This window comes from Vipera berus (assembly GCF_964194415.1).
Source record: "Vipera berus genome assembly, chromosome: Z".
Lineage (NCBI taxonomy): Eukaryota > Metazoa > Chordata > Lepidosauria > Squamata > Viperidae > Vipera > Vipera berus.
Window position 1 is genome coordinate 52,947,367 of NC_138205.1, and position 25,861 is coordinate 52,973,227.

The following is a 25,861-nucleotide window of genomic DNA, read 5'->3' on the forward strand; positions in this document are numbered from 1 at the left end:
AAATCAGAAGGGTATCAGGAACAGGAAGATGATAAAAAAGTAGCAATTTAAATTGTGACATGATCACTTGTCTTCTTTGGATATATAATATTCACTTTCTTTCCTAATAGTCCCTGGCACCTGAACTTGCCTTTTTAATAGGCTGCTCACATAACATAGGTGTTTTTATGAGAGCTGAACTAAATATGGTAATAAATGTGTTTTTTCTTTCAACTGCACATTTTAAACAGAAGGCATGTGGTTGTTATAGAAGATAATGCCCTTTCTCAGGATTGCAGGCAAGCAGACAGCCCAACATTTTGAATAAGGGGAGAACACATCTTGGCAGCAATAGGCACCTCCCCCAATACAAATACCCTTCAAAAAGTAGACCATTCCTCCACGGCATAGAAGGCACTTTCCCCACTTCCTGTCAAAGGTCCCAAACCCAGGCCTGAGCACAACAGAAAACAGATACATCAGGATCAAAGGAAACCTGGTTTATTTAGGCACACTTTGGCGTATGGGATGCAAAGCAATCGCAAAAACAAAGTCAGCGCTGGGAGCGACTGCCTCCCAGTGCACTAAATAGACAGATCCCGCCCGGACCCACCCCCCACCCACCTAACTAGCATCCGGAGCGATGACTGTTAGCACCCAGCTCACAGCAGCAGTCCCCTGCCTCCAGCAAGCAGCTCAGCTCGGGCTCAGTTTTGTAACATCAAGGCAGCAAGGCAAGCGAGGTTCAAATCCCCCGCCATTTTCTGCACTGATTAACTGTGCGGCGGACCGCCGAACAGCTGATCCAGCAAACCCAAAATTCCCAGCCACAAGCGAGTCACCAGCATGCTGGTCAGGCAGCAGCCAGCTCCTAGCTGCCTGATCATGTTTTCCTCTCAGCTTATACCCAGCCAACAGAGACAGGCACAAGGGGATGGCTGATGCTGATGCCATTCATTGCCTCCAGCTTCCACCTTCATTCTGGCCATCAATGAGGTCTGCCCCCGGTAAGTGGCAAGCCCCGCAGGGCTTGACAGGTGGCTCCCCCTACCAGGGCTCCACCCGGAAGGGAAGGAGAAACTAGTATTTGGGATTAGTATTTGGCTGCAGTGGGTCTTCAGGTCCACTCTCCCCCCTTGGTTTATGAGGATACCTTTGATGGAACAATCTCAGCAAACGAGAGGTATTTGTATCTTTTCCCCCCACCCAGGATGTGTCCGTGGAAGGGTATCCATTCTAATGTGCCGGGTACTGTACTTGGCCCCGATGGAGTTGAGACTAATATCTCGTCAATTTCGTATTGATCCCCCATGATAAGTCCTGGCACCCAAGTAACGGGCCATAAGGAGGACCCCTCTACTGCCTTTAACAGGCTGCTGTGGAACAACGGGTGTACCCAACCCAAGAGATGGGCAGTTTCAGTTTCACAGTGACTGGGTTAATCACCCATATTATCGGGAATGGTCCCAGAAACTTTGGGCCTAACTTTTTACATAGCACTTTCAGGCATAGGTATTTGGTGGATAGATACACCATATCCCCCACCTAGAATGGCTTGTGGGTGCCCATTTTTATCAGCTTGGGCTTTATAGACCTCTGCTGCTTTTGTTAGCACTGTCTTTACATTCCCCCACCCACCCCCATATTCTATCTATCCACTCTTGGGGCTGGCATGTGGAGAGGGCCCCCTGAGGGCACTTGGGAATCTGTACAAAGTCTACACCATGAGCCACCTGGAAAGGGTTGAATCCAGTGCTACTATGGATCGCGTTATTATATGCCTCTTCAGCAAACAGCAATAAGTCCACCCAGTTCATCTGCTGGTATGAGACCTAACATCACAGATACTGTTCAGCCATTGCATTCACACGTTCAGCCGGCCCGTTGGTACTTGGGTGAAAGGCTGAGCTAAGCCCCTGGGATGACCTGATTAACTGGACAAACTCCCTCCAAAAATTCATGGTGAAGTGCACCCCCCAGTCTGATATTATCTGCTGGGGCACCCCGTGCAAACGGTAAATCTTTGATACAAACAACTTCACCAATTTCTGGGTGGACGGCAATCTGTTACATGGGATGAAATGGGCTTGTTTGGAGAAAAGGTCAACTACCGTCCATATGACCATGCAGCCATTACTTTCTGGCAGCTCTACAATAAAGTCCATTACTATGTACTCCCATGGTCATGATGGACCCACTATGGGCTGCAATAACCCAGGGGGCTTCCCTGTGTGATGCCTTGTGGTAGCGCATATGGGACAGTCTCTTATGTATTCCTCTATCTCCACCTTCATCCAAAATTACACCAGGTGTAATGTTTTGAGGAAACCGAAATGGCCAGCCTGCTTAACATTGTGGCACCTCTGCAGCATCTTTGGTCATAAAGCATGTGGGACTACAGTTTGTTATCCTTCCACGCTAACCCCTCCCTCTGGGTTAGGAGTGCTCGATGCTCCAGGAGCCAGGGGTTGAATTGTACCACTCTTTGCAGCTCCAGGACCAAAACATCCACAGTTTTATGTGTGGTTACCTGGGCTACTGGTTGTGTATAGGGAGGAATAATGGCATGCACTGCCTCCTCTCGTTGGCTGTTGTATTGGGGCATACGAGATAGGGCATCAGCCATGAAATTCTTACCCCCTCACACGTATTTCAGACAAAACCGGAACCTTTGGAAATACTGTGCCCATTGGACCTGGTTTGGGGACAGGTGACATGGTGTCTGTAGGGCCTCTAGACTCTTGTGGTCTGTCCGTACCTCAAATGGCTCTTTGGCTCCTTCTAAGAAATGTTGCCAGGTCAACAATGCCCGCTGCATTGCGAAGGCATCCTTTTCCCATATTACACAAGCCTGCTTAGTTTCAGGCAGCTTCCGGAAGGTATATGCACAGGGCTGTAATGTTTCCTGTAGCAGAACCGCTCCAACTGCTATGTCGCTAGCGTTGGCCTGAACGACGAACAGCTGGTCAGGATTGGGGTGTTGCAGAATGGGTTCTTTTGAGAAGAGGGCCTTCAGGCTCTCAAAAGCTCATTGGTAGTCTATTGTTCATGCCAGCAGCTGACTGGGGCGTGGTTTCACCACCAAGTGTTTGGTCCTTAATAGGTTCATCAAAGGCAGAGCCACACTTGCCAACAAGGGGATAAACTGTCTATAAAAATTCGCAAACCCCAGGAAGCTCTGCAATTGATGGCAGGTTCATGTTGCCTGCCACTCCAGTATGGCTCTGATTTTGGCAGGATCCATCTCCACGTCTGCATCTGATATACGGTAACCCAGGTAGTCCAGACAGATTTGGTGAAACTCACACTTAGACAGCTTTACATATAGGTGCACCCTCAGCAGTTTTTTTAACACCTGCCGGACCAGTTGAATGTGTTCTGCCATGTTGGTTGTGTAAATCCAGGTTCACGAGAATCCCATGTTACAAATATATGCTCATGCAATACTGCATTGATCAATTGCATGAACACTGTGTAGGGGCTCTCTATAACCTGAATGGCATCACATGGAATTGGTAGCTCCCCAATGGGCAGTTAAATGTTGTCTTGCACTCATCACCCAGCTTCACACGAACCCTATAGTATGCCTCTCGTAAGTCCAGTTTGGTGAAAACCCTATCCTTTGCCAGATGGGCTAACATGTCTTTCATCAACAGCAGGAGGTACATGTTTTCTACACCACCACCCCACTGATACCCTGAAAGTCCACACACAGGCATAGGATCCTATCTTTCTCCTTAAATAGGATGGGAGCCATGACCCGTGACTGTGTGGGCTGTATAAACCCCTGGGCCAGGTTCTTGTCGATGTAGCTCCTCCATTTCCTTGGATGTCATTGTGTACATCTTAGGCTTCAGGAGTTTAGCACCAAGTATGACTTTGATTGAGCAATCAGTCGGATGGTGGGGGGTAAAACATCACACTCCTGTTCACTAAAGACCTCAACAAGATCGGAATACACCGATGGAAAAGGGGGTCTGGACACCACTCTCCCCTCTCCAGGCACCGATCTCCCTTGCTTTCAACCCCTTTCTGAGCCTGCTCATGGGGAGGCAGCCGAGAACCAATTCCTATCCATAGCTTCTGTAACCTCCCTCGCACCAGATCGTAGGGCCCCACTTATCCAAACATGCTAACCCAAGAATAATGGCCTTGGTCATAGTTGGTACCACTATGAATTGGAGTACCTCCCAATGGACCCCCATCTCTAGCTGTACCAGCTCCGTGATATGGGATGCAGGGGCCCCTCCCAACAGGGAGCCATCTACCTGCTCAAATCTCATGGGAGTGGGTAGTTCCCTCACCCTTATCCCCAACTCAGTGACTACGGTTCTGCTGAGGAGACACCGGATGCAACCAACTTCGATCAGGGCCCTATTCTCCCCTTGTTGGCCTGTTTGTGGCCCCGTTAAACAACAGGGACCACAAAGGGATGTATGGGTTCACCATTGGATCCTCCACTGTGTCATCCTTGCTATCATATGCGACCAGTTGGTACCTTGTTGTGACCATTGCCTCATCCTCTTTAGGGCTACCCCGGAGAGCAGGAGTCTCCATCTCGTGCACGGCTCTTGATTTTTCTGGTTTTTTACTGGGCTGCTTCTCCCTCTTCCAGGAGTCCGTTTTTTACCTGAGGAACAGGAATTGGACACTTGGCTTCCCAGTTGTTGTGATTCAGCGTCAGCCTGTGATACCGGCAGCTGAGTCTGATGATTCTGAAGAGGAGGAGGAGGGGTTTGGAGAGCCTTTAGTGTCAGAGGGAGGCTCTGATGCACTGCAGGACTCTCAGCCTGGCCCCTCCTGTCATGTTCCTCATCAGACTCAGCCGTGTGAGCACAAGGTATTGGACGTAGATGATTCACAGATGGATCTATTCAGGGACGCTAGGAGCAGGAGGCAATCCAGCAGAGTAGAACAGAGAAAGGCAATGAGGCAACTTGGTGAGAGGAGGAGAAGGCAATGAGAAGCCATGCCTTGGGACTGCTGATAAAAGGGGAAGGTGTGGGAGATGCTGGTTGCTGAAGGCAACCCTTTGAAGATCTTCTGCTAGAGTCCTGGTCTGTTATTCCTGTAACTCTTGTTTGAACTTTTGATTTCTTTGTAAATAAATTTGGTTGGGTTTTTCCAGCCTATTGACTATAAAAAGGGGTTGTCCCCGACATTCAAATAGGGCCGGTCGTAGGCTGGAACAGAACACCAGTGTCCCATCTGATTACATCTAAAGTACCAGAGCAAAGGGGAAGTAGTACCAGCAGTAGGAGCCACTACTGGTCTTTGCCCCTTGGCTTCTCCACAGGCCTTCAGAAGCCAGAGGCCCCATCCCCTTTGGGACAAAACTCACATAGTCTTGCATCTAGGTCAACCACTGCCTGAAACCAGTCATGTAGCTTGCCGGGGATATTGTGGTATATGCAAGCTTGATGCAGGTCACGGTACAAGCCTGCTCGGAACTGATGGATCAGCAGCATTCTGGTCAGGTTTGGAACCTGCTAGCTATTTGCCAGAACTCACGTACATACTCAACCACTGAACGGCCCCATTGCTTCACCGCCATCAATTCTCCATCCGCTCATTGGACACGGGATACATCTTTGAAACAGGCATGTAGGGCTTTCAGAAGGAGACCTGCATCCACTAACTCTCTAGCCTGGTCACTGAGGAGGTCTGCCACCCATTCTGCAGCTTCACCCTGCAGTACCGCAGTCACTGCCACCACCATAGCCTATTGGGAAGGGTAGAATTGGGCATATTGGTCCAGATGACTGATGACCTGGCTCAGAAACAGTGCCAGATGGTCTGGATTCCAATCAAAAATTGCCTGCAAGGGTGGAGGACACCAGGACTTGTCCTGGGGCCAAAACCTCACAGGCCACCCAGGACCTTGCAGGGCATCACTGGCCTGCTAAGGGCTCCAGTCCTCAGTACCGGCACTCTGCCGAGCTGATGAACAGGCTACCAGAACCAGGCCCCTGGCAGGGGCCCTGCCTGGACCCAGCATTGAACTTCCTCCCCGTGCAGCCTGTGGTCATCCCACTGGGGCAGATAGGGAAGCGGTTTGGTTGGGGGCTCTCAATTGCAGGGTATTGCAAACATGACTGAGGTCAGCATCCAGTCTGAGCTTCAGGCTAGCCAACTGGAACCGGGTCTGTGATGTCTGGGCTTGCTGAGATCCCTTTTGCTGCCAGGCCGCCATCTCAGCTTCGATCTCCCAATGCGGCCATGCAGGGGGATCCCAGAATCTGGCCTCTCTGAATCTTTCCCGCACCACATCCATCGTGTACCATCCTGGCACTGTGGAATAGCTCCATTCCCCTTTGTCTTGTCAGTTAATTGCTTCTCTCGCTACTCAGTCAACTGGGGACCCGGAATACCTGGCATGTACTGTTGGCGGACCGCAAGACCAGACATGGCCAAGCTGTGCCACCACTCTCCTAAAGCTCCTGCCTCATTCACCATCCCAGAGGCCGACTGTACCTCTACCACCAGCTCTTTTGATCCGGCCTCATGCACCTTGGAGTTTATTACCAGCTGGGCATCGCCCTCCATAGCCTCTGGTGCTGTCACTCTTGCCACAGCTGGCTCCCCCACATCTCCCATGTCCACTGTCACTTCCATGCCCTCATCCATCCCCCCTGTACCTGCACAGTCCAGTCAGGAACTAGCAAGGACATGGGTAGAGACAGGAAAGAAAGACCTTTCTGTCAAAGGTCCCAAACCCAGGCCTGAGCACAACAGAAAACAGATACGTCAGGATCAAAGGAAACCTGGTTTATTCAGGCACACTTTGGCATACGAGGTGCAAAGCAATCGCAAAAACAAAGTCAGTGCTGGGAGTTACTGACTCCCAGCATGCTAAATAGATGGACCCATCCCAGCCCACCCCCCACCCACCTAATCAGCATCTGAGGATGATTGTGAGCACCCAGCTCACAGCAGCAGTCCCCTGCCTCCAACAGGCAGCTTGGCTTGGGCTCCGTTCTGTAGCATCAAGGCAGGAAGGCAAGCAAGGTTCAAATCCCCTGCTGTTTTCTGTACCAATCAGCTGTGCAGTGGACCACCAAACAGCTAATCTGGCAAACCCAGAAGTCCTGGCCACAAGCGAGTCACTGGGATGCTGGTAAGGCAGCAGCCAGCTCCTAGCTGCCTGACCATGATCGCCTTTCCGCTGATCCCTGGCCAGCAGAGACAGGCACAAGGGGATGGCTGACATTGCTGCTGCTGCTGCCAGTTGCTGCCTCCGGCTGCCTCCATCATTCCAGCCATCAATGACACACACACACACACCCCTGGTAAGTGGCAAGCCCCGCAAGGCTTGGCATCCTAATTAATGGGATACAGTTTTTAAAAAGTCATATCCTCTATTATCTATTATATATATATATTTTAAAAGGTGAAAGTAAAAATGCACTGAGCTCCTACAACTGTGGCAGTTCATCGCAGCCAACTCACCCTGGCCAACTCACTGTGGGCCAACTTGCCACAGGACAACTCACTGTGGGATAAGAGTTATACTAATACCAAAGAAATGATGGAATAGAATAATTAAAGAAAGGATGCAAAAGGAGGGACAGAATGAAATGTCTACTAGACTGCATGAGCACTCCCTGGCTATCAAAAGACATGAATCATTGTCCCACATGTCCATCCACGAGGACTTGGAAGGAAACAAGTTCAATCTAACTGAGACCACAATTATAACCCAAGCAAAGTCAAGGAAAGAAAGAATTCATCGAGGTCTAGTTCTCCACCAACCAATCAGTGAACAGACACATTGACATTAACCCCGCCTATCACCCACTAAGAACGAAAGAGCTACTTCAACTGAAATACTGGAAGCAACATTCCATACAAACTGAATACAATTCAAACCACATTGAAGATGTCCCCCCTAATGGAGACAAAACTCAGAGATCAAACCAACAGCCCAGCTACTAAACCGAGCTACTAATATTCAAACTCATCTCAGAATGAAATGTGAATGGCATTTTTTTAAAAAATTTTTTAAAATAATTAATAGAATTGTTCAATTGTCCCACAGCAAGTTGTCCCATGGCGAGTTGTCCAGGAGCAAGTTTGCTATGGTGGGTTTCTCGTGGTGAGTTGGCCACAAGTTGGCTGTGGCAAGTTGTCCCCATTCCGGGCCTTGGATATACTTCCAGTTTAGTCTAAGGCAGGGGTGTCAAACTCAATTTCATTGAGGGCCGCATCAGCATTGCGGTTGCCCTAAGGGGGCCGGGTGGGTATGGCCAGGGTAGGCGTGGCCTACTGGGTGGGCGTGGCCAGCTCTACATCGTTCGCATCAAGGGGGCCTATGGGGGCCTGGGCAGGAGTGGGACAGATCTGAGGGTCTCTGGCAGAAGGAGGGTCTCTGGGCCAGGGCCAAGGCAGTGGGGGCCATTCCCTCACTGTTTCCAGGATGGCTTTGTGGGCCACATGAAACCACTTCGAGGGCCAGATCTGGCCCCCGGGCCTTGTGTTTGACATATCTGATGTAGAATATTGCAATACAATACCTTCTTTCATTTGGACAGGAATCAACAGGGCTTCCTCTCTAGTGGGAAAAGTTGCCTCTCGGGAACTCTCATTTTCAGAAAGAAATCTGTTAGAGAAAAATAATCAGGTATTTACAATGTACCAAAAGCTCAAATGAATGAAAATTGGAGATATTGGTTCATGCTACACATTTAGGTAGTTCCATTATAATATAATGTATACCCTCTGGAATGAATGGCCCCCGGAGCTGCGGATGACCCCTGACCTTCGGTCCTTCTGCCGTGACCTGAAGATGTGGTTGTTCCAACAAGCGGGCCTGAACTGACTACGGTTTTAATTAGCTTTTTACTGGTTTTTAAATTGTCATATAATTATTGTATTTATTGTTTAATTCTTTTTTAAATTCTCTATTTGATGTTTTTAATTTTTATAGTTGTGCGCCGCCCTGAGTCCTTAGGGAGAAAAGTGGCATATAAATTTAATAAAATAAATAAATTATAATCTAGTAAAATTCCAGATGGCTGTTTTTTCATTTGGATTTGTGTGTACATTTTGGCTTGGTATATACACTCAAAAATCAACACTTCTTTTTGGGAGGATACGTATAGGAGATAAAGAAATCTTAAGGTTCTGGATTATTCTTGATTTATATGGTACCTTATTGGCTGTGGTTCCACAGTCTGAGGGGTCAGTGACATTTCATCAAGGGTCTGAGAGGTAATCAATATATCACTGGTGCTATTCACTGATGTGTGGCTTTCTTCAGGATTTGCTGGAGCCGTGCTCACGTTTTCTAAATTTGACTGAGAGAGTGCTGAACTGTACATTGACTTGTCCAGAGGACGACTAGTATCAAAACATTCTGGAAGGACAATGATATAATCTTCAGAAAGAGAAGATGCCTGACTGCTGACTTCATCCTGAATATCATTGTCAGCTTCTCCTCTGTTTGTTTCTTCATCATCTCGCACTGGAAGATTTTCTAGAACACAGGCAATAGTGTTTCAGTATAAATGTCAATATTGCAATCCTTTCCACAATGCCTTCATCATTCTCTTTTGTAGGTATACCCAAGCCACAACCCTCATAAAGTAAAAACTTATTCCCTATCACCCACATCATAGGTAGTCACCTACATTTCAAATATGTATCTTGGAGAGGAACGGAAAATAGAAACTATGAATGTGTGTGTGTGCCATCAAGTCAGCTTTTGAATTCTGTTCACTGCCTGGACTAAATCCCTCCAGTTTTCTTAAAAAAGATTTTCAGAAGTGGTTTGCTGATGTTACTTCTAAAGGCTGAAAGAAAGGGGCTGGCCCAATGTCATCAGCTGACTTCACAGCTGAGTTTGTGACTCCTGGTTTCCAGCCTGATGCCTTAATTTGTACACCAAACTTTCATCAACTGTGAGTAATTTAGTGAAATCTTACCAAATTCAGGAGTTGGTACTCTGGCTTCTAATTCCTCTGAAACAGGGTTAATGGAATCGTTGTTCTCTGGGCTGCAGTGGGCAATATTGGATAATGTTTGCAGAGAATCTAATCAACAATAACAAAAAAAAGAGGAAATGATCAATTACGTTGTAGGTATTTTCTGAATATGCTAGTTTTTCAAAAGGTATTTGAAAGCACTCACTATGAAAAGACTTCTTTTTTGTGGGGGGCTGATGATCAGGTGCAGCATCTAGGGTGAGAGAACGAATGACTGTTTCACATACAAACTGGGTTCCACTCATGTCTTCCTCTCATTCTTCTTGGTTTCCTGAATTTTCAGCCTTCCCTTTGCTGACTTCAGCATCTACAGATTAATATTATTGGCAGTATTTACTAAAAATTTCAGAATGGAGTAAGCTATCATAGATATTGAGAGTTTGCATTTAATTGTTGGTAATCATTTATATCTGGTGATGACCTATAAAGCCCTAAATGGCTTGGGTCCAGGATATCTGAGGGAACACCTGCTGCCAGCATCAAGCTCCCTTCGTCCAGTGCGCTCCCACAGGGAGGGTCTTCTCAGGGTGCCACCGGTACGAGATTGCCGGCGGATGACACCCAGGGATAGGGCCTTCTCAGTGGGTGTGCCTGCCCTTTGGAACCAGCTGCCAGTGGAGCTTAGGACTGCCCCCGACCTCCGTTCATTCCGCCGGGACCTGAAGAGCTGGCTCTTCGAGCTCTCTGGCCCAGGCTGAGAATTTTAATTTTAGTTTTAATTTTAATTTTAACTGGGGTTTTACTTATTCAGGGACGAATATACTTTTTTTAAATTTGTTTTTAACTTTTGTATTTTTGTTTTTAATCACCCTGTAAACCGCCCTGAGTCCTTCGGGAAAGGGCGGTATATAAATGTAATAAAATAAAATAAATAAATAAATATCTAATTCATTTTACCTAACGAATGTAAGTACTTCAAGCAGTGAGACACATCAAGAGGAAGCCTAATACCATTCAACCTACAGGGTTGCAAGAACAGGGTCTTCACAAAAACATCAATTTTCAAGAGTTTGATTTGGAGGCAGATCTTAGTACCTCCATAATGCAGCTTTTATACAAAAATTAGAAATACTTAAAATTTCTAGGTCTATAAAACTGAGGTTTTAAAGCATTTGAACACAAGCCTAGTAATAAAGACTTTTGTTGAGCCAAGCATATCATGTTTGTCAAGGGATAAAGGGTGTCTTGAAGCAGGGGCTATACTGTAAGAAAAAAGCTGAAGATACAAAACACAAAACTAGAAAATCTGTTGAAAACAACTTGGATTATCTTGTTTTATAATGCAGCTTTTACTAAGTGCATACAACCTTGCAATCATTTTCCAGGATTGCTAAAACTACCTGGTAAATTTTTCAAATTCTAAAGCTAGCAGCTTTGCAGCAAAGTCGATTGTCAACAATAAAGCCAATTAAAATGCTTGGTCATTCAGTTCTTAGCCGAGACTGCTGGCTTCTACCTGATAAGGAAACCCAATGGAAGAACAGGAAATTCTTAGGGCCATTTCAGTGCTTCTCACTGCTTGCCAGGCAATAATTCATATGTGATTCTCTCATTCTCTTCTTGTTTCTGATCAAAGTCAGCTGTTTTTGGCACAGGAGTGCAATCATGGCTTTTGTATGGACTTGGCCCCTGTATGGAATCTGGAAAAGCAAGATAAGGATGATACCACAAGGAAGAATCATAACCTTTTACCGTATTTTTCGGACCATAAGACGCACCCAGTTTTTAGAGCAGGCAAACAAGAAAAAAAAATTCTGAACCAAATAGTACCGGTATACTAAAACAGGGCTTTTCAACCTTTTCATCCGTTGTACCACTTTTAGTACAAGGCAATGTCCGAGTACCACCAGTCGCCCAGCAAGGTGTCAAAAACTTGACCCCCCCAACAAAAAAGGAAAAAAATGATAAAGTACAGGTAGTCCTTGACTTACAATGATTCACTTAGTGACTGTTCAAAGTTACGACGGCACTGAAAAAAGTGACATGACCATTTTTCACACTTATGACTGTTGCAGCATCCCCAGGGTCATGTGATTTACATTCGGATGCTTGGCAATCGATTCATATTTATGATGGTCACATTGTTCCAGGGTCATGTGAAAAAAGTGCGTCTTATGGTCCGAAAGGTAAGGACTAAACATGCCTAGTACCAAATAGAAAGAATTAAAGATTTTCAGAAATTGAGAGAAATGATTAGTTAAGCATCACAGATCATGTGGATCACAAATTTATCCTGTTCAGTTCAGCTGTCATTCAGTCAGGGATAATATGGTAAATACATCGTAATATGTTGGCCTAGAGCAGACATGTCAAACTCACGACATCATGTCACGTCACGCAACATATTGGAGCTTTTTCTCCATTGCCAATGGGGTGGGCACAGTTTCCTGATGACACGCCTGGCCCATGGGCCGGCAGTTTGACACCTCTGGCCTAGAGTATCAAAGCTAGCAGGTGCTGACCAACTATTCTTGCTTTGAGGAAACTAATACAAGAGGGGACTAAGGCTTGCAAATTAAAATCTCATTACAGTTCCATACTGTGAGAAACCTGAGAATCTTCCACAATAAGCAAACAGCACAGTGCTTGCTTAATATACCAGGCAAAACACAGTAATTTTGCAAGGAGCAGCAGCAGTTCCAGAGGATGCCAGGAATTGGCAGAGAATCCCCTATTGGAGAACTATGGGCCTTGGCAGAAATCCAATAATGCCAATTAGACATACTGTCTTGAGAAAGCAGGATGAGAATGTATTTGCCACAATTCTCATCCAAAAGCCTTCTTGGGCACAGAAAATACTTACCAACAGGAGTATTACGAGGGACCTGCTCCAGTTCTTGCACTATGTTAATGTCCAGCAATTCAAAGGAGAGCAAATCCTAATGGAAAGAACACAAGGTGAACAATTTAATGACAGAGAAAACTGTATGGAAAATTTCCTCTGAATCCATTTTGAATTTTGGTTTATACCAGACATTTCACCTGGGCTGTGAGAAGATCAAGTGATGGGATGTAGAACTCTCTAGCACTGAGGATTCTTTTCATCTTTGATGAAGCAACTCGGTTGGCCAAACCTATTTCTCCCTTGAATTCTGATGCTCTTTCCTAGAGAAAAGAAGTATTACTGAAGAATGCTCCCCCAAGGTGATTTTGAGGTAAATTGTTTTACTCGGGCACTTCATTGTATCATTTATAATGCAGTACATCTTCCATATTACCTTATCTCGACATTTTCATTTGTTCTTCTAGATTAATATAAAAAAGACTGAATCTTTTTCAGCTAAACAAAAGTGCAAAATAAATGTGCAAAAATGATTTTTTTAATACATCTTTGTATTTTCTAAAAAAATAAGTGACACTAGCACACTTTCTCCATTGTTTTGTTCATTCAGAAGTTGCATATTATTTTACTTTTTTAAAAAATCATATATCCCTTATATTACTGAGCTGAGAAATAGATGGAACAACAATCTTGCAATTAGTTTAAAATGAAGTTAATAGGATAAATGGATTTTTACAAGATCCTATTTTTGCCTGGGAAACTATCTCATGCAGACTGATCAATTGATCCTGAAAAGATCTGTAAAGAGCCCTGCAAATGTTTTGGGTGACAACTCTCATAATCTTCAACCAGTATGGACTGATTAGCAGGCTGCTTTCTATGTTATCAGGTTAAGATCTTTTTTTTCAGTTATGCCTGAAAACGTTAGGGGCTAAATCTAGGATTTTGGTATTTAAAATGTACTTTGCCAATGAGTTCCTGCTCTTTCAGCTGATAGAAGTATGTTATTGACAAAACCCTACTTCTCCCAAACATATAATTCTGTTTGCCAAAGAGGAAAAGAAATGGTGCATACACTTTATTTTTTCTTTCTAGCTCTTCAATTTTGAGCCCAATTGAGGTGGACCTACAGACGACTGTTTCATCCGAACGTTATCCCAAGCACAGATTATTTCATGAGTAACTTATCTGAATGATTCAAACTGTTAAAACAAATTAACTAACAGCCCAAAGGATAATAAGCTGATTGATTCTAGGATTTAAATTATATGAATCAGAAGAGAATATGCACATTAAAGAAGAGGGGCCACTGAGTGGAGGCAATACAGACAAAAGGCAAAAAAAAAGAAGAAGGCAGAGATGTGGCACTTCTGGCCTGGATCTCTGGCACGTATAACAGGCCTTGACCCGATCCTCAACCTCCTTGTCCAACCCGGGCCACCAGAGGTAGCTCCTAGCCAGTGCCTTCATCCTGACCACCCCCGGGTGCCCTTCGTGTAAGGAGTCCAATACCTTGGCGCGTAGTGCGGGTGGAATGATGACCCTGCTACCCCAAAGGAGGCACCCCTTGTGTGTGGAGATTTCATTACATCTAATGAAATAGGCCTGAAACTCTGGTCCCGGGGATTTGTCCTGCCACCCTGTGCAAACCCATGAGTGCACCCTGCCCATGATGTTGTCTGTGGCTGTGTGGCTGGCAATGTCCTTGGCAAGAACTGGACACTCGGGTAGTTCCTGCAGGGCTAGGATCTGTGTGGCTGGTGCTGGGTCTGGGTCGTGTGTGTCTAAGGGGAGCCTACTTAGACCATCTGTGTGGCCCATCTCCTTCCCTGGCTTGTGCACCAGCTTGCAATTGTATGCTGCAAGGAAGATAGACCAACGGAGCATCCTGGGGGACAGAATCTGGGGGGTTTGCCTGTCTGTGGTGAACAGGCCCAGGAGTGGTTTGTGGTCCGTGAAGACAGTGAACTCCCTGCCATATAAGTAATCGTGGAATTTCTTGATTCCTGCCACGATTGCCAGGGCTTCTTTGTCTATTTGGGCGTAGTTTCTTTCTGCTCCAGACAGTGTCCTAGAATAGTATGCTATGGAGACTTGTGCCCCGTTGGGCTCAAGGTGGCTTAGGACAGCGCCCACACCATAAGGGGATGCATCGCAGGCGATACAAATGGGCTTGGACTCGATGAAATGGGTTACTGTGGACTTGTCCGACAGCAATGCCTTCAGGGCCTTGAAGCTCTGATCATGGGTGGCCGTCCAGGCCCATGTTGCCTGTTTGTCTAGCAGCCTGTGGAGCGGTTCAGCGATGGCTGCCTTGTGTGGAAGGAATGTATGGTAGAAATTCAGCAGACCCAGGAATGCCTGAAGCTCTGCTTTGTTCTTGGGTGTGGGTGCTAGTTTGATGGCCCTCACCTTGGATTCTGTGGGGTGGATTCCCCTGGCGTCTACTCTGAACCCCAAAAATTCTGTGGAAGGAACGCCTATGCTGCATTTTTCCTTTTTGAGTTTTAGGCCAGCTGTGCGCAGCCTTGCCAGCACTTCCCTAAGCCTCCCTGCCAGTTCCTCTGCTGATGCTCCTGCGATCAGGATGTCATCAAAATAGGGGCAGACTCCTGGAATGCCTTTGAGTGTCTTTTCCATAACCTCCTGGAAAATGCCGGGAGCAATGCTGACTCCAAACTGCAGCCTGTTCACCCGGAACGCCCCCCTATGGGTTACTATGGTTTGGATGTCAGCTGTTTCCCTAGTGACCGTGAGTTGCTGGTATGCCTGTGCAAGATCGAGCCTTGCAAAGATGGCGCCGCCTTGGAGGGAAGCGAGAATGTGGCTGACCGCGGGAACCGGGTAAGTGTGCGGGTTCAGGGCGCGGTTCACCGAGCACTTATAGTCGGCGCAGATCCTTATTTCCCCATTGGATTTGAGGGGGGTCACGATGGGGGTTTCCCACTTCCCTCCATCTACGGGCTCTAAGATTCCCTGGGCCACCAACTTGTCTAGTTCACGCTCGATTTTGTGTTTGAGCGCAAACGGGACTCGCCGCGGCCGGACCCTAATGGGGCGAGATGTTCGAGTTAAGCTTGAACGATATGGGGACCCCGGTGTACTTGCCTAATGACCCATCGAAGACGTCAGCGAACTCCCGGCAAACGGCCTCAACGGAGTCCCCCTGGATCCGATGGATCCCGATACTGAGATTCCCAGGGCCTCAAACCAGTCCAGCCCGACCAGGCTGGCTCTGCAGCCCTCTACCACTACAACGTCCAGGTGCCCTTCACGACCCTTAAACCCCACTGAAATGGTGGCCTCCCCCTTCACCTTGACCGGCGAATTCTGAAAATCGGTCAGGGTTAATTTAGTAGGCCATAATTTAATCCGTTGCTTGCTCTGGCTAATTATGTGGTTAAGGGTCTCATCCAAAATAATCGAGACCGCTGATCCGGAGTCAAGCTCCATGCTGCAAGGGATGCCTTGCAAACGGATTGCTAATCTAATTTTGGGTTTGAGCAGCCGGTGGCTACCTGTGTGGTTAATGGCCAGCTGGCTCTCGACATAGCCAATTTTTGTTTTGGTGGGGGCCCCAGTACCTTCAAACGGCGGTTCCTCCGGCTGCAGCTCGTGGATCTCCTCCTGGGGGCGGCGGCTACGGCAGACGGCGGCTATGTGGCCTGTTTTCTTGCAGGCCCAGCACGTGGCGGACCGGAACTTGCAGAGGCTGTGCATGTGGTTCCCACCACACCCTGCGCACCTCTGGGGAACGGCGGTGTTGCTGGGAGGCCTGGGCCTGTCTGGGCATCTGGCTCGCTGGTCGGGGGTCAAATTCCGCTGGAGGAGGTCGATGCTCAGGTCATCCTCCTCTGTGGCCCCTTGCTGGTGGACGCTGGTTGCCTGGTTGCCGGGCCGGGTTCCCTGGCAGGCTTGGACAGCCCCGCAGGCCGCTTCGTGGGCTAGGATGGCGTCCTCGGCTTCCTGGAGAGAGACCTCCTCTCTTTCGAACAGGCGCTCCTGCAACCGCCTGTCGCGTAGGCCGCAAATCAGCCGGTCCCGTAGTCGCTCCTCCAAATTTGTGAACCTGCAAGCGACGGCAGCTTCCCGCAGGGTGGCGAGGAAGTCAGCGCCGGTCTCGTCGGGGCGCTGGTCCCTTTTCTCGAATTGTGACCGTGCGGCCACCTTGGAGCGCCGGGGCCTGAAATGTGCGTTGAGCCTGGCCACGAGGTCTCGGTACGCGACGGTGTTGATGGCCTCCTGGGGGAACAGGTTCGCGGTGACTTCCAGCAGCGCTGGTCCCCCAAGGCAGAGCAGGGTGGCCGCCTTTGCACCGTCCTCCGATATCTGATTGAACCGCATGTACAGTTCAACGTGAGCCAGGTAACGGGTCCAGGTTTCGGGGCGGAGGGTCTCGAATTCGCAGGGTTGTCCGGCTCTAACCATGGCGGCAGTTGGTCGTGGATGTGGTGCTTGGCGTTGCCGGTTCGGCTGGCGGTCGTGGGGGGAAGAAGAAAAAATGCCTTTCCCTTCAGCTCGCGGAGTGTTTCCCCAGTGACTTCAGCTCTTGGTCGGCAGCAATCCCACCTTCGTCACCACTATTGTGTAGTGGGTCCGACGCAAGAGAGACGCCAGCCGGTGTGTGAGTTCAGCTCTTTATTGGAAGGGGAAGTGAACTGGGGAATGAGGGCTACCTGGCCTCCTTATATACCTGGCCAGGTAAGCTAACAGCCAATGGGGTTGGCCCTAGGTTTCCTGCCGAAACTGTCCAGGCCAACGCCCCCTGGTGGCTGTTGCTATGCAGGTGCCTGCATACATAACACTAGGCATCAATTTGCCATGGCCAGGACAAACAGTTGTGGAAGAAGAGTCAACCACAATACTGCACCAGATCCGGGGTCCAAATTGCTCCCCCCTATGTGATAACCTCCAGTGAGATGTATAGGTTCCTTCCATTGGTGGGGCTTCAAACTCCACTGAAACAATCCCCTCTTCTCCAGGAAGTAGGGAAGGCACAATCACATCTTTTTTTCCAGAAGACACCAGAGTTATGTTTCCCCACATGAATTTTAGCTGAAATAGGAACAGAAAAGAAAAACATTATTTTATTGTGAGCTTTCCAGACTGGTCATGTATCAATGTTTTTAGGCCTTGTCCTATAAGATCTTCATTAAGTAAATGCTGGTAAACAGAGATTCAAACTTCCATTCAGATTTATTATTTATTATTATTTATTAATTTTATATGCCGCCTTTCTCCCTAAGGACTCAGGGCGGCTCACAACAATAAAAAATTAAAAAACATAGAATACAAAAATTAAAAAAGAATTAAACAATAAATAAAGAAATAAAGGATAATTTAAACCGATAAAAACCAAATTTAAAAACCATGATCAGTCCAGGCGCGCTTGTTGGAACAACCATGTCTTCAGGTCACGGCGGAAGGATCAAAGGTCAGGGGTCATCCGCAGCTCCGGAGGCAATTCATTCAAGAGGGTCGGCGCACCCACAGAGAAGGCTCTCCCCCTGGGGGTCGGCAGCTGGCATTGCCTGGCCAATGGGACCCTGAGGAGGCCATCTCTGTGGGAGCGAACCGGGCGATGGGAGGTTGACATTGGCAGCAGGTGGTCTCGCAAGTACCCAGGGCCTAAGCCATATAGGGCTTTAAAGGTAATTACCAGCACCTTGAATCGCACCCAGAGGGCAACCGGAAGCCAATGCAGCTCACGCAGGAGTGGTGTAACATGGGAGTATCAAGATACTCCCATCAGCACTCGCGCGGCCGCATTTTGCACCAGTTGAAGCCTCCGGGTGCACCTCAAGGGCAGCCCCATGTAGACAGCATTGCAGTAATCCAGGCGAAAAGTGACAAGGGCATGGGTGACTGTGCATAGGGCATCTCGGTCCAAAAAGGGGCGCAACTGGCGCACCAGGCGAACCTGTGCAAAGGCCCCCCTGGTTATGGGGGTTAGATGATCTTCCAAATTAAGCCATGAATCCAGGAGTACACCCAAATTGCGGGCCCTTTCTGAGGAGGGCAATAGCTCCCCCCCATCAAGAGATGGAACATGTTGGACAGTACGAGATGCCGGTATCCACAGCCACTCGGTCTTGGAGGGGTTCAGCCTGAGGTTCATTCTGTGGCTATCAGGCACTACATGCAATACAAAGAAAAATTACTATGAAGAAGTATCAGAATCCTCCATCTAAGTATCTGAGACTATAACATAAAAGCCTACTTCTCAAGAATCCTAGGGCTGCAGAGAAAAAATTATTAAATAATCTTGGAGGCAAGTGATGATGAAATAGACTAATAACACTTAAGAGACGATTCACAATTCTCCGATTGAATGTATACAGTTCTGCGATCTGGGCATCTCTGATTCATTAAAATGAATCCTTCAGTTCCCATTTACTCAGAACAAAAGCAGCATATAGCCATAGATTTTGTTTTGAACAGTGTAGCCAAAACACCAAATTGGGTGGCTGAGAGTTTAAAATAAACCTTTCATAAATAAGCAAATTACATGCTTGAGATCCATTATTTACTGGAATAGCAGAAAACAAAATAATAGCAGGACTCAGTCCAAAACATGCCACAAAGTATACTGCTCTTTCAAAGTACCTTCTCAATGTTCATGCAGAAACGGCTAAAGGAGATGAGCAATGGGAGCAGGCTCTGTGCCAATCTAGATTTTAGCATGTATTTTTACGAATTAAACATTGAAAAACACCTTGGTATCTGAGCTCCATGCCATGTTGCCTGTGTTCCTCATACGCCAATGCTTCATGAAGATAATCTTTGGTGGGAGGTGAGTTCCATCTGGTAAATTCTCATCTACAAAGGCGGCACTCAGAGTTGAGACAACTGGGCATCTCTGCAGAGAACTGTGAAATGGAGGAAACCAGAGACAAATCAGTAAAATTCCAAATCTGCATGCCCATTAACCATTCTAACATTCCTGTAACCTTTAATGGCCTGGCAAAACAGGCCTAGGGGAACCATTTTGGAACCAAGGTTCCTCAACTAGCTAACCTACAGAACGCGTTCAAAATTTGAGATCCATTGTGATATCCAGAAGGAGAAAAGACAAAGTTGTCTTCTGCCTTTGTGTTTTATTTTTGTTCACTCTACAGGCTGGGAAGACTGATCCCCACCATTGGCTGCTGGAGTGCAATTAGTATGATAAAGCCAGCAGGAAATCAAAGTCCTTCTCACTTCCAGTTTTGTTCTTGGTCATTCTGTTTCTCTTCTGTTAAGGAAATATCTCCGAAATGATGACCCAATGAATCACAATTTGTCTAGTAATCTTTTAAAATATATTTTTAGAGAAGTAGGAAGTTAAAGATATTGAAAATACCACAAATACACAAATCACGAGTTGGCTAGAAAAGGAGTTCATAGTCCATTAAAAGCCAACACCGAGTATGCAGAATGTGCTTTCCAAACCTAAGCCCGGTCCAGGCTTGCTTACAGAAGTGTACTGGATTGTAGGCTCTCAGATTTTGCAGCATTATTGTCAAGAGCATGAACTGAGTTCCATAGATTAAACTTTTGATGCAATTTAAGCTGCTTCTTGAATTCCCGTGCTTCAGCTTTACGCTGCTTCTTTTCTCCTCGTAAACGCTGCTTTTCTGCTTTCAGGAAATGCTTGTCTATCTGCTTCTGGAATCTGAACAATTAGAAATAAGGTATTAATTTTGCTAGAGAACATGTGGAGCTGGATGTCTCCTAGGAACAAAATGACATATCTGGAATCAAAAGGCTCCTAATGTTGAAACCATTCTAGTACCCTTTTTCCATATCCCTAACAGCCCCCTGTAACAATCTTCTTAGCACGACTTCCGAAAAGTCCCTTGAATGTGAATGCTTTAAGTTTACAATCTATGGTTAGAGGACCCACTGGCAATAAGCCAGCATCCTTTTCATGATATCCAAAAACCATATCATTGTTGGTTGCTGTCTTTTCAGCAGCAAATTCATTTTAGGAATCTGCAAACTTTTTTCTAGGCTTAATAAAACAAAGTAAAACAAATGCACCTCTACTACCCCCAAAACAAAGCACTACTTTTATCATAAACATTAGCCTTTGTCCATTTCAGTAGGGCATCTACAATCATCATCCAGTTCTCCCTGAACAACAGGGCATTCCCTTGTGCTAAAATGTTCCTCTGCTTCTTTTCTATTTAGAGTTGAATCAGGTATCTAATTTTGTCCAATACCAAGATGGAGTCTTTGCCATTTCAGTAGAGCTATACTAGAGGTGAAAGAAAGGCATGGAGGGAAACCAGATGTTGAATTTCCCAGGTTGATATCCTCCATAAGCTTTCTTCACTGTTTATATATTCATTATCATGACCACTCTAAATATAAACAATTCAAAGGGGCTCACAATGGAAACAAGTTTGGTGCTTACTTGACTTGCTCTGAAGTGGCAAGCGGAGATGACAGCTGTCCAAGACTGAAATGCGCCAGGAGGGTCTCCACAGTTTTAGAAAGACATGGTTAGGGTCATGGAAATATAATCCTGCCTCACACAATTCATAGATGTTATAGGTTGGGCAAACACTGAGAAAATAAGAAAGGCAATCCGGTGAATTACTGACCTTTTCCCACTATTAACTATTTAAGTTATCTGCTAACCAACTTTCCCAGTTGTGCTGATATATTGATATCACAGTTTATTTATAAGTAAAATATATTTGGATAAAGTCTTAGGGGAAGATATAATTTCCAATTGACTGGAAAACTGAATAGGGAGTAGATTTACAAACTTTAAAAAAGAGTTAATAAAAAAGTATTTTTATCTGCAGAACATTTTGTGTGGACAAATTTTCCAGCTGGCAGGGTCAACGAGAAAAAGCATTTTCTGCTATGGCCTCAACCCTTTAAGCTCCCACATGTCTACCCTTCTGGAAGTATATAAAAACATGGTTTTGCCAGTTGGTTTGAGGCCTTGTGGGGGGCATGGATCACTGGAGAAGACTGATGAGGCAAAAGAATATCTCGTTCTTGTGCTGTCCATTTCCTTGGTTCTAAATTTTTATATAGTTTTAGCAATTTTAGTTATTTCTGTATTTATCTTTTTATTGTCTGTAAGTTGCTCAGAATTGCTCTATTAGTGAGAAGAGCAGCAAATGAATTATAGGGCTCAGGGTAGGGGCGGGGGGTGGCAGTTGTTACTAAGGAGGCTCTTTGTCCGTGGGAGGCCACTGCCCCTCAAATAGGCAGATGTGAGTCCCTCCTCCTGAGGTGGGGCCCTGGGGGTCAGTTGGGCCTGTTGCTCATATACCTGTCTCCCAGCTGCGTGGCAACGGCCCTGCCCGAGCTGCTCGACGCTCTCTCGGGGCTGGCGATTGAGTTTCCCAGACTCATGGTTCTGGGGGATTTTAACCTGCCTTCCCTGGGGGGTGCGTCGGGGGTGGCCCGAGAGTTCATGGCTTCCATGATCACCATGGACCTGACCCAGATTATTCAGGGTCCAACTCATGAGGGGGGAAACACGCCTGACCTTATTTTTATCTCTGGGCAGTGGCTTAATGGTCTGAGTGGGGTTTTTCCAATTTCTCAACCCCTTTCATGGACGGACCATTACCTCCTGTGGCTGGGCCTCCGTTATACCACCTCCCACTGCTGGGAGGCCAAACTGACCAGGTGGTTCTGCCCCATGTGCCTGATGGACCCGGATAGGTTCCAGATGGTGCTTGGATTGATTCCTGCCTCCCTTTCCCACAGCCCGGTCAAGACCTTAGTTGATGCCTGGCAACGGGCTGCTTTGGAGGCTCTTGACCGCATGTGCCTTTGCAGCCTCTGACCTGGCGCAGATCCCGGTTGGCCCCTTGGTTTTCCGTGGACCTGTGGGAGATGAAGCGCCCAAGGAGGGGTCTAGAGAGCATTTGGAGGTCCAGTCGGTCCGAGTCTGACCGAACACAGTTAAGATCCTTTTCTAGATCTTACCTTGTGGCAATGGAGGTGGCGAAGCGTGCTCACTTTGCCACCCTCATTGTGTCCGCAGATAACTGCCCAGCTGCCCTGTTTAGGGTAACCCATTCCCTTTTAAATCAGGGAACGGGGAGGACCCCTTGTGGGGACAGGCCGAGGAGTTTAGTCAGTATCTGGTGGATAAAACCACTCAGATTCGGGCTGGCCTTGACTCCAACTGGGCAGTATCTGACGAGGGGAAAGCGATGGGTTTGGCCAATCACATTTGGGAGGAGTTTGATCCTATGACTCCAGATAAAGTGGACAGGATCATGGGGAGATTAAGTGCCGCCACGTGTTTGTTGGACCCGTGTCCTTCATGGCTGGTTTATGTGGCTCGGGAGGTTACACAAGGCTGGTTCCTGGCAGTTATCAATGCTTCCTTGAGTGAGGGGTACTTCCCTGCCGCCTTGAAGGAGGCGGTGGTGAGGCCCCTCTTCAAGAAACCTGCCTTGGATCCAGTTATTTTAAATAACTTTCGTCCTGTCTCCAACCTTCACTTCCTTGCGAAGGTTGTTGAGAGCGTGGTGGCATGACAGCTCCCTTTGGTCCTGGAGGAAACTGAGTATCTGGACCCGTACCAATGGGGTTTCAGGCCTGGGTACAGCACAGAGATGGCATTGGTCCCACTGGTGGATGATCTCTGGTGGGCCCGAGATAGGAGTTATTTCTCTGTCCTGGTCCTATTAGATCTCTCAGCGGCTTTTGATACCATGGTATCTTGCTGTGACGTCTTGGTGGGTTGGGAGTGGGAGGCACCGTTTTACGGTGGTTCTCCTCCTACCTCTCGGGCCATTCGCAGATGGTGTTGGCAAGAGGGGTCAACCCCGAGGCCCCTTAGTTGTGGGGTGCCTCAGGGGTTGGTCTTCTTACCCCTCCTGTTCAACATCTATATGAAGCCACTGGGTGAGATCATCCGTGGTTTTGGGTTGAGGTATCATCAATATGCTGATGATACCCAGCTTTTCATCTCCACCCCGAACCAACCCAGCAATGCCCTCGACGTGATGTCCCGTTGCCTGGAAGCGGTACGGATCTGGATGGGGAAGGACAGGCTCCGGCTCAACCCGACCAAGACTGAGTGGCTTTATGTACCGGCATCTCGTTTAGTCCAAGAGGTTCCATCTTTGGTTATGGGAGGAGAGGTGTTACCTCCCGTTGATAGGGCGCACAACTTAGGCGTCCTCCTGGATACACGACTCAGTTTTGAAGATCATATAGGAATTGTGGCCAGGGGAGAATTTGTCCAGGTTCGCCGGGTGCACCATTGCGCCCCTATCTGGACCAAGATGCCCTACATACGGTCACTCACGCACTTGTTACCTCCCGTATAGATTACTGCAATGCTCTTTACATGGGGCTGCCCTTGAAGACCACCCGGAGGCTCCAGCTGGTGCAGAATGCGACTGCACGGGTAGTGATGGGAGCATCCCGATATTCCCATATTACACCCCTCCTGCGTGAGCTGCATTGGTTACCGGTTGCCCTCCGGGTGAGATTTAAGGTGCTGGTTCTTACCTTTAAAGCCCTACATGGCTTAGGCCCGGGATATTTGCAGGACCATCTGCTGCCGGGAACAACTTCCCATTGCCCAGTGCGCTCACACAGGGAGGGCCTCCTCAGGGTGCCGTCAGCTAGACAATGTCGGCTGGCAACCCCCAGGGGGAGGGCCTTCTCTGTGGGAGCGCCAGCCCTGTGGAACCAACTTCCCCTTGAGCTCCGGATGGCCCCGGATCTCCGGTCCTTTCGTCGCGTCCTTAAAACATTCCTTTTCATTAGGCTGACCTGGACTGACGACAGGGATTTTTTTTAAAAAAATGTTTTTAATATTTTACTATTGGGGCTGCTAGTTTAATCCTTGTTTAATTTTTGTATTATTGTATTTTTATTGTTGTTAGCTGCCCTGAGTCCTTCGGGAGATAGGGCGGCATATAAGTCCCAAAAATAAATAAATAAATAATAAATAGCTTAGAAAACTCTTGTAAGCAAATCTTCTTGCCAAAGCAGGGTAGTAGTAAGAGATCAGAATGGGAAGAAAGATTAGAATGGTTAATATTCCTGAAAGTATTTAAAACTTTTTTTCCAGAGAGCCTTGGGGGTTGCATAAATTCTGGTAGTTCCTGAACAAGTTCACCTGAGTAAATCAAATGTTATTGTGTTTCATATTGCGTCTTAAGCTCTATTTACTGTATTAATGTGATATAAACTCAAGTTATATGTGATTGGACAGCATCACTCTCAGTAAATAAATCATAAATACAAATGAGAACTACTCCTTTTGCCAATGTAGAATCATGCAATATTATTGCCCAATTTCTCTTTGTTTTTGCTAAAGAAGGAAAATGGAATACAGGCAAAATATAATATTTTTAAGCAAAAATTTTATTGAGAGGAAGAATGTGAAAATTATTCTTCCAACTATTCAAGAAATATCACCAACTTTATATTTGATTCCATGAGATATCCCATGTTTTCAGTTTGGCTACATAATGATTAGACCATTTTTGTTATATACATCATGAACAAATGTCACTAGAAAACTTCAGAATACCAATTTCTAACCACCTAGAAAACCATGCACATTTGCATTTTAATCCCCTACCTGCAGTGGTAGCGAATCCCCATTATGGGCTTTTGACAATTATTACAGGAGAGCAGCCAGTCATAGGTTTTCTCTCTCCAGAGAATAAACTTCCTACCAGTGGATCTTAGGCTGAGTGTGTTCTGGCTTTGATGGATGCAACTAGGTTGTAGATCAGCGCCACCCCCACCCCCACACAAGCATCTCGACTTGCAGCCACGAGGCCTCCCTTTCAACAGGACCACCCCCACCCAGCCACATAGTATAGGAATGGCCAGCAGCAGCATATTAGTGCTGGTAATCCCTCCCCCTCCCATCACTCCTTCCTGAGTGCTGGGGAAGGAAAGAGATGAGAAGGCGAAGGAAGGAAGGAAGGGAGGGAGGAAGGAAGGAAGGGAGGGAGGGAGGGAGAGAGAAAGGGAGGGAGGAAGGAAGGAACAGGGAGGAAGGAATGGAGGGTGGGAGGGGGGAAGGAAAGAACAGAGGATGGAAGGGTGGGAGGGACCATGTCCCAGCACTCGCCTTGGTCCCATTCTCCTCTGCCGGAGACCCTCAGATCTGCCCCAGTCCTAC

The 25,861-nt window shown here is 47.0% G+C and overlaps 1 pseudogene across 1 annotated transcript; it reads right to left on the bottom strand.

Moving 5' to 3' along the window:
- Nucleotides 1-6,321: 6,321 nt before the first annotated feature.
- LOC308678981 (next to BRCA1 gene 1 protein-like) lies at nucleotides 6,322-25,492 on the bottom strand (annotated as a pseudogene). The gene is made up of 14 exons (XR_014028810.1): nucleotides 25,485-25,492; nucleotides 25,310-25,384; nucleotides 21,143-21,294; nucleotides 20,201-20,398; nucleotides 19,460-19,613; nucleotides 17,548-17,799; nucleotides 12,945-13,067; nucleotides 12,766-12,841; nucleotides 11,486-11,602; nucleotides 10,108-10,269; nucleotides 9,903-10,010; nucleotides 9,130-9,454; nucleotides 8,493-8,578; nucleotides 6,322-6,617 (listed from the first exon to the last, which is right to left on the bottom strand). The product of XR_014028810.1 is annotated as a next to BRCA1 gene 1 protein-like (transcript).
- Between the last annotated feature and the right edge of the window lie 369 nt (nucleotides 25,493-25,861).